The sequence below is a fragment of the Giraffa tippelskirchi genome, chromosome X (assembly GCF_054371585.1).
Source record: "Giraffa tippelskirchi isolate mGirTip1 chromosome X, T2T-mGirTip1v1.2.pri, whole genome shotgun sequence".
Taxonomy (NCBI): domain Eukaryota; kingdom Metazoa; phylum Chordata; class Mammalia; order Artiodactyla; family Giraffidae; genus Giraffa; species Giraffa tippelskirchi.
In genome coordinates this window covers 112,892,340-112,901,918 of record NC_137289.1, presented here as the reverse complement: position 1 = coordinate 112,901,918, position 9,579 = coordinate 112,892,340, and the positions used below count along the sequence as shown (strand labels likewise).

At 39.8% G+C, this 9,579-nt stretch overlaps 1 non-coding gene across 1 annotated transcript; it reads left to right on the top strand.

Annotated features, from left to right (window-relative positions):
- The first annotated feature begins 591 nt into the window (after positions 1–591).
- TRNAA-UGC (transfer RNA alanine (anticodon UGC)) lies at positions 592–664 on the top strand. The gene has a single exon. It is a non-coding gene; the product is annotated as a tRNA-Ala (tRNA).
- Positions 665–9,579: the final 8,915 nt, after the last annotated feature.

The following is a 9,579-nucleotide window of genomic DNA, read 5'->3' as shown; positions in this document are numbered from 1 at the left end:
TGGCCAGAGATTCGAGTCTGATTTAGGAGCCGTGGTGATAAATGAAGTTATATTCTGCAGAGGAGTGCCACCTCCTAAAGCCGCTTTCTGCTATATTGTTTCTGTTATAGTGCCGGGTCCTATCCTTATTGGAGACAGCTGTCTCTAATTCCAGCCGAGATTTCATTTCTCAATCCCCTGTAATCAGATTTCACGGGGTGCTAGGGGCTGGGTTTGGGATGGGAGGACTGTGGCAGGTATAACAGACTAAATGTTGTTGACAACTTCCATGTGTGTACATTCTAAAGGAGCAAGTGGCTGAAGGAAATGAGAGAAACTAATTTCCATGGGGCCTTCCGCTTGTATTTAGGTTTGCCTGAAAACAATATATCATTCTAGAGCATGGGGATTGATTCATTCTTTAAAAAAACAGACCCCAAAAGAATGACTAGATAAATACTTTCAAGCTGCTGGAAAGGAGCCTTGTATGTGATGATGATAATGATATTTTTAAAAGAAAATCTAAATTTGAAATTGATTTCTGAATTTTTTGTTAGCATGTGAAAGGAGGCTGTCTCCAATGAATTCATTACAAAGCTACATCCTGGGACTTCCCTGGAGGTCCAGTGGCTAAGACTCTGCACTTGCAATGCAGGGGGTCCAGGTTCAATCCCTGGTCAGGGAACTAAGATCCTGCATACCTCAACTAAGACATGGTGCAGCCAAATAAATAAAAATAATATTTAAGAAAAAAAAGCTACATCATGCTCAGAATTAGTCAATTGGCCATGCACGCAGTCAAAGGCAGTGTGGAGCCAGTCCCCCAGGAAAGGAGACAGGGGTGATGGGTTAATCGGGGAAGCAATGGTATCAAATTTGGACATTGTTCCCAGAAGACTTTTGGAGTAGTTGCCTGTTAACAATCAGAATTTTCCCAGTGTCTCTTGACAACCTAAACCAACCTCAAAATGACCTCAATGACTTCCTAAAGTTAGAAGCTTCTAGTCTGAAATTTTCTCCCACTGTTAGGAAATGGCCCTGGGCCTCCCTTCTCTGGGCCACCTGACAGCTCTGGACTCTCTGGACTCTGTGTTTAGCACCACTCAGAAGCCAGAACGACATAGTAAATGATATTGTAAATTACACCCATAGAATTAGATGCAGTTGGGACCTCAGAGCTACAGAATAATGCCTTCTCTTATTTTATAGTTAAGGCAAATGAGGTCCAGAGAGATAATGAGGTATACTAGTCAGTGCCAGAGCTAGACAATAGAAGCCAGAGGAAAGCTCAGGTTTAGAGTCTAAATGACTGGGTTCAAGGCCTGTCACAACTACTCATTGGCTATATGACCTTGAGCAAGCTACTAAACTTTTCTTTGATGTTGCTTCACTTACAAAATGAGAGAAAGTGTAATACATGTTCTGCCTACATCACAGGGTGGTTCAATTATTTATTTAATACATAGTTATTGAGTGCCTACTTTGTGCCATGCCCTAAGGAAGGTGTTGGAGATACAGTGGTAAATAAGATAAAAAGTTATTTCATTCCAGACACACGAATTCACAGTCTAGCAGTAATCTGTAAGATAATTTGTATGGAAACTGTAAAGTGACAGGCAAGTGTTCATTATTTTATCATTCCATCCCACTGAGTTACATCTATTAAGAGTGTGATGAAATTTTATTCCATACTTTTTTTTAACAAAGACTCATCACTGAACTAGAAATATCAACTGAATGAATAACCAAAGCTTGGAGTGTAAGTTTATACTTTTCTTTGAAAATCACAGTGATGATTTTTTTTTTACCACTGAAAGTGAAAGTGTTAGTCACTCAGTCGTGTTTGACTCTTTGTGACCTCATGGACTGTAGCCCGCCAGGCTCCTCTGTCCATGGAATTCTCCAGGCAAGATACTGGAGTGGGTTGCCATGCCCCTCTCCAGGAGATCTTCCTGACCCAGGGATAGAACCAGTGTCTGTTATGTCTCTTGCACTGGCAGTTGGCTTCTTTACCATCTGAGCCACCAAGGAAGCCCCCTTTTAACATTATTACAGGTTAAATTTTTGCTAGTAAAGCCTCTTCCAAGTATTTAGGCAGGAAATTTCCTGGTGGTTCAGTGGTTAAGACTCCACACTTCCATTGCAGGGGCACAGGTTTGATCCCTGGTTGGGGAACTAAGATCCCACATGCCACACAGCGCAGCCAAAACCAAAAATAAGAAACAAATATTTAGGCCCTTTTGGGTATTTATTAACATTCTATTGTCTATATCCAGTAGCCAGACTGTGACTCTGAAAATCCTAGCTAGCTGTCTCTCACAGTGAGTGGGGGCTGAGGCAAAAGTAAGACTGCTGCTGCTAAGTCGCTTCAGTCGTGTCTGACTCTGTGCGACGCCATAGACGGCAGCCCACCAGGCTCCCCCGTCCCTGGGATTCTCCAGGCAAGAACACTGGAGTGGGTTGCCATTTCCTTCTCCAATGCATGAAAGTGAAAAGTGAAAGTGAAGTCGCTCAGTCGTGTCTCACTCTTAGCGACGCCATGGACTGCAGCCTACCAGGATCCTCCATCCATGGGATTTTCCAGGCAAGAGTACTGGAGTGGGTTGCCATTGCCTTCTCTGAAAAGCAAGACTAAATCAGCTCAAATCCAAACGGGCTATTTGAAAATATGAAAGCCTCGGATCACCCATGTTATTAGAAACTATAGAGAATGAGTCTCTGTTGAAAAATGACTTATCATGGAAATGCTGTAATTTTCCTGTGGCATGAGTATTTTTCTTTCTTACTCTTTTAATGAGCCACACTACCAGTCAGATGAATTTAGACTTGCTGATCTCTGGTAATACCTACTGGGGCTTCCCAGGTGGAACTAATGGTGAAGAACCCGCTTGCCAATGCAGAAGACATAAGAGACACAAGTTTGATCCCTGGGTCGGGAAGATCCTCTGGAGGTGGGCATGTCAACCCATTCCAGTGTTCTTGCCTGGAGAATTCCATGGACAGAGGAACCTGATGGTCTACAGTCCATAGGGTTGCAAAGAGTTGGACGGAACTGAAACGACTTTGCAAGCACTCAATAATACCTACAGTCTTTGATGACCCATTAACAACAGAGAAAATCTTCCTGTCATCTCCACCTATATGGTAATTTTACTTTGATTTTTAGCCTTCTTCAGAGATTTGGGTTCTTTTTCAACCCCCCTACCCACCCCCCACCCATCTCTCTTGGAATGGTGGAGGGTCCCTGTAATGAAATATACCACACGAGTTTAGCACTAGAGAGTAGTAGGAAATACGTGGTTAGGGTTTGGCAATGCTACAAAGTAGGGGCTTCACAGTTTTGAAGTGAGCAGCCATACGGCCATGGACATGATAAAATAACCACTTGAGTGAGGCTGAATCCATCTACACAGGCTCCCAGATCAATCATTTTTAGTCAATATTCTTTCTTTTTTTTTTTTTTTTACAAAATCAATAGGATCAGACACCAAGACTGCCGAAAACACCCAAATCCATAGGCTTTTCATCTCACAAACAAGGCTCGAGAGCCTGGCTGTGTTTGGATAATAGCCAGTATTCTAAGATTTGTTGCCTATTATGGGAAACACAGCTTTTAAAGAAACCACTAAAAAAATATCTTTCTTTATCAGAGAAGACCCATTTGTAAGTGCAGTTCAATTTCATCTCACAAATAGAAATTTCTTCAGAGAATATTTAGCTTAGCCACCCAATTCTGTGGAGGTTATGGATTGGAGCCAGAGGTGACTTGTTTTAAGGTATTTCATTCCAGACCTCTCTAAGGGCTTACAGAACTCATTAAGTTCCCTTCATCCCACACACATGCCCATCTACACACACGTGGACACACAGACACAGACACAGCCATTACAGGCCATCCATGCTCTCATGTCGTGGAGAGAAAACAGTCCTCTTTGATTATTCACATTTTCCTTCATAACTGAAAATAAATGCCTTTTTAAAAACATATGTCTTGACTTCAGAAAACTCTGCAAGGCAAGAGACCAAGAAAGGATGGGGTCGTGATGTTTCCCTTGGCCAAGAGTAGAATTGGGGTTTTATTTCTAGTTTGTTATTTTCAGTAATTTAGTGATTTAACCAAGATAAAAGAAGGAGAGGTGGCCACAGATTTTCAACAGTTTCTGGTTTCCAGCCCTTTAATAGTAAGTCTACATGAAGCTAATCCTTATCCCAGTCTTCAATTTTCAGATGAGGGCTAGTTTTGCAGTTTTAGAATACTGAAAATCTAAGTTAGCTTTGATATCCTTTAGTCACCAGTTATCAGTAGTAATTTATACTGTATATGAGCATGTGGCAACAGTGAGAAAGGCTGCAAGTATATTTTTATTAATAAATTATCATTATGTTTAATAATAGAGAAATTTGGAAAGAATCTGTGCTTTGATTTTCCAGATCAATAGGATCATATTCAAGGGTTTTGTGAAAAAAGAGTCACTCTCCCTGGCATGCACTGCAATATGCAATGCATATTTTTTTTCTGAGATGAAAACAATGGGATGAAATGAAAGTTTGGCCACTGAGAATTCAGATGGCTTCCAGTGTGGCCTGTGGGAAATCTTGTATATATGAACTTCATGAGTGTTGTGGAAGACAAAGACATGAAGGATCACTGATTTGCAGTTCATTTTCTTAATTTTTCAAATGAGGATTTAAGGCCAAAAATGGAAAATGATCATCCCAAGGTTATAGTCAAACTAGGACTCGAATTTGAGTATTTAAAACCACTGCTCTTTCCATTCCATTGCTTGATGACTTTGATCCTTCCAAACTCATCAAACTGGCCAATCTACCCTTATTCAATATCCCCCCTCTTTTTTTAAAGTTAAGCCAAAATATCTCAGTAAAGAAGGAAAAAAAACAGCAAGAAAGTTTGCCTTTTCTATCAGTCTGTAATGTTAAAGAAACCAAAAAATCTCTGCCATATTGTCCATTGGCCCTCTCTTAAGCCTCCAGAAGCTAAAGTCTTTATCTCAAATTCTCCATGGGGATCAAAATATCATTTAACACTGAGTTTTTTCCTACTCTGGCAAAGTCTGTTTCTGACTGACCACATTTTACTCAAATTCAGCACTTTCTCTTCCAACAAAATACAGTTATACAAGGGAACACATCCAGGTCTTCCCCCATACTCCAAACAGTTTACTAGAGTTGGAAAATGCACTCTAGCAATGAAAGGTTTCATTCTGCCAATAGAAAATTCTCTTCCATTTTTTAGCTAGGAAGATATTTGGGTAAAGCTAACACAAGGATCTACTATTACCTTGGTCTAACTTCTTAGCATTCAGTGATCTGGGGTTAGAAAACCTCTGCAATTATTTTTTGAAGGGATAAAATTAATGCAATGAATGAGTCTTGCCTTTTTTCAAAAGCTCTGGCTTTAACCCGATTGCTATGACAGTTTTGATGGAAAAATCTATCATGCTTCTCATTGTTTTCTCCAATACTATATCCTCCCTGTTATGTGTTGGCTGAAGAATGATAATGTGGTTTAGGTCTCGTTTACCGAGGAGACATACTTGAGTACAAAGAGACCAAGCATTTTATGGGAACACTGAAATAGTGATTCTGGCCTTGGTTTGGGTACTCATGAACCAGACTGGGCTGCTTCCAACTGAAGCACAGGGTCTCTGTGAGAACTTAAAAGCCATTTAGGTCAGCAGTTTTATCTGGCTAACTAGAATGTGGGCTTATCACCAGAAAGCAAGAAATGCTTAACACGAACAAGAAGAAAAAGGAGGGTGCCTGTAATGGAGGCATTTTAACATGGTACAGATGTGGAGGTTTTCAATTTTCCTCTAATTTTTAAGTAGCTTAGGAAAGAGGCATGGCAACTCCATTTTGGAGCCAAGGGGAGGTCTATGAAGAGACAGTAAACAGGATAGGAATTTAAACTGGAACCATTGTGTTTGCTTTCCTTCCAGTGATAAACTGTCCTGGTTAGCTCTTGATATCTATGAAAAACAGTTCTTTTTCCCAAGCCAACATTTCCTGCCCCAGTTCCTGGATAGAGCTGAGAAAATGTGGTGGCTGCTCTAATGGTTTTTCAATGGAATAACTTCACAATTTGTATGGAAATACAAAAAACCTCGAATAGCCAAAGCAATCTTGAGAAAGAAGAATGGAACTGGAGGAATCAACCTGCCTGACTTCAGGCTCTACTACAAAGCCACAGTCATCAAGACAGTATGGTACTGGCACAAGGACAGAAATATAGATCAATGGAACAAAATAGAAAACCCAGAGATAAATCCATGCACCTATGGACACCTTATCTTTGACAAAGGAAGCAAGAATATACAATGGAGAAAAGACAATCTCTTTAAAAAGTGGTGCTGGGAAAACTGGTCAACCACTTGTAAAAGAATGAAACTAGAACATGTTCTAACACCATACACAAAAATAAACTCAAAGTGGATTAAAGATCTAAACGTAAGACCAGAAACTATAAAACTCCTAGAGGAAAACATAGGCAAAACACTCTCCGACATAAATCACAGCAGGATCCTCCATGACCCACCTCCCAGAATATTGGAAATAAAAGCAAAAATAAACAAATGGGACCTAATTAAACTTAAAAGCTTTTGCACAACAAAGGAAACTATAAGCAAGGTGAAAAGACAGCATTCAGAATGGGAGAAAATAATAGCAAACGAAGCAACAGACAAACAATAAATCTCAAATATGTACAAGCAACTCCTGCAGCTCAATTCCAGAAAAGTAAACGACCCAATCAAAAAGTGGGCCAAAGAATTAAACAGACACTTCTCCAAAGAAGACATACAGACGGCAAACAAACACATGAAAAGATGCTCAACATCACTCATTATCAGAGAAATGCAAATCAAAACGATAATGAGGTATCATTTCACACCCATCAGAATGGCTGCTATCCAAAAGACTACAAGCAGTAAATGCTGGAGAGGGTGTGGATAAAAGGGAACCCTCTTACACTGTTGGTGGGAATGCAAACTAGTACAGCCACTATGGAGAACAGTGTGGAGATTCCTCAAAAAACTGGAAATAGAACTGCCTTATGACCCAGCAATCCCACTGCTGGGCATACACACTGAGGAAACCAGAATTGAAAGAGACACATGTACCTCCATGTTCATCGCAGCACTGTTTATAATAGCCAGGACATGGAAGCAACCTAGATGCCCATCAGCAGACGAATGGATAAGGAAGCTGTGGTACATATACACAATGGAATATTACTCAGCCATTAAAAATAATACATTCGAATCAGTTCTAATGAGGTGAATGAAACTGGAGCCTATTATACAGAGTGAAGTAAGCCAGAAAGAAAAACACCAATACAGTATACTAACACATATATATGGTATTTAGTTAATCTGTAAAGATAACCCTGTATGTGAGACATCAAAAGAGACACAGATAAATAGAACAGATTATAGACTCTGTGGGAGAGGGCGAGGGTGGGATGATATGTGAGAACGGCACTGAAGCATGTAAATTATCATATGTGAAACGAATTGCCAGTCCAGCTTTGACGCATGATACAGGGTGCTCGGGGCTGGTGCACCGGGATGACCCAGAGGGATGGGATGGGGAGGGAGGTGGGAGTGGCGTTCTGGAAGAGGAAAACATGTATACCCATGATGGATTCATGTCAATGTATGGCAAAACAAATACAATATTGCAAAGTTAAAAAATAGATAAATAAACTAATTTAAAAATTTAAAAAAAGCTACTAAGTGTGGAATTTTTCCTGCAGGCTTTGGGAAGCCAGTGAATAGTGTGTCAGGAGAGAGGGACATAATGAAAGCATGTTTCATCAAGATTGGTATGGTGCTACTGTGTAGATTTATTTGGGAAACCAGTCTTGTGGCTATTTTGTTCCCTGAACAAGAGTGGGAGTTGTGGAAATGGAAGCCTTGATCCAAGACAAAACTGACAGTGCTTGACAACTTGAATCTAAAAGTTGAAGAAAGAGAATAAACACTTTGAACTTGAAATTATAAGGAAACATACAAAAGCAGGTCATTTTGCCTCTTTGCCTTAATAGTTCTATCTTTAAAGCAATGTTAATAAAATATAACATAAATATAATATACAATATAATCTCTTAGCTTCACAGGGATGAGAAGAACTTAAGCAAGATACTTGGTGTGAAGCGTAAATTTGATAATAGTTGCAGGAACCCCACGCCTTTTACCTAGCACAAAGAAAGCAATTAATAAACGTTTGTTCACTTTTAATTATTTTGAATCAAAATAATTTAGGAATAGAGCCCCACAGACATATCAAGGCCATTTTAGAGTGTAAAAATAATTAAGGGAAAGGGTTAAAGGAGATGATGGATCTCTATTTCTTGTCTTCAAATCTTGGTTTACAGATTAATAGATCAAACACACATATTTCCTGCTCAAGGAACTGAGCGTAGAATAGAACGAAGTATGGAAAATACTTAGTTATAACTATTCATGGCTTCCTTGTCCTTCCTCTTTCATCAGTAAAAGCTCAATAACAGCAGAACCTTATCAACATGAACATCTCTCTTTCTCTGACCCAAGAAAGTCCAAGTCGTTTGATGATTAAATTATTAATCCTTTAAATGCCACTGAGAAGAAGTTATGCACATTTAAGCAAGAATAGACAGGTGTTCTAAGTAACAAAATGCATGATCCATTCCTTCCTCTGGAGCCAACAACTTCTCTGGTCCCTGAAGTGGCCATTTCCCTCCTTGTACCACTTTAGCTTGGGGCACAGACTCAACTTTCAGTTTTCAGGAATCACTTCCAGTGGCTTTTCCAAAGGCGCCTGAAATTATAGAACTGTTTCATTTGGTACTTCTATAGGTCTGCTTACAAAGAACCAAGAACGCTATAATAAATAGTCAACAAAAAATATGTATATATATCACAACCTTGTGTATCCGGTGAGGTAAAACCATCCCAAGCTCTTGAAGAGGTTCTGAGAGCACTGACATGCCTTTGTCTGACTGATAATGGCTCAGTTAACCTTACTTAAAAGTGGAAAGTCTCTACCAGAATGGCCCAAGTTTAAAGGAATTACACTATCTACCATCTGTTAGGCCAGGATAGGATCTCTGCTCTGCTAAGTCGCTTCAGTCGTGTCCGACTCTGTGCGACCCCATAGACGGCAGCCCACCATGCTCCGCCATCCCTGGGACTCTCCAGGCAAGAATACTGGAGTGGGGTGCCATTGCCTTCTCCACAGGATAGGATAGGAAACAGCTAAAACTCTGACACCTTACTGATGGGAGTGAAAAATTTTAGTACAACCACATTATAGAGCTATTGGGTAATATTTAGCAAAGCCGAACACACATATTTCACTGACTCAGCCATTTCACTCCTGGATGCGCACTCAAGAGAAATGAGCACTCATGTCCATCAAAAAACATCCTCAAGAATCCAAACACACACCACTATAAATAAAATAGATAACCAACAAGGGCATACTGTATGTCACAGGGAATTATATTCAATATGTTATAATAACCTCTGATGGAAAATAATCTGATAAAGAATATACATACATACATACATACATACATATATACATACATACATATAT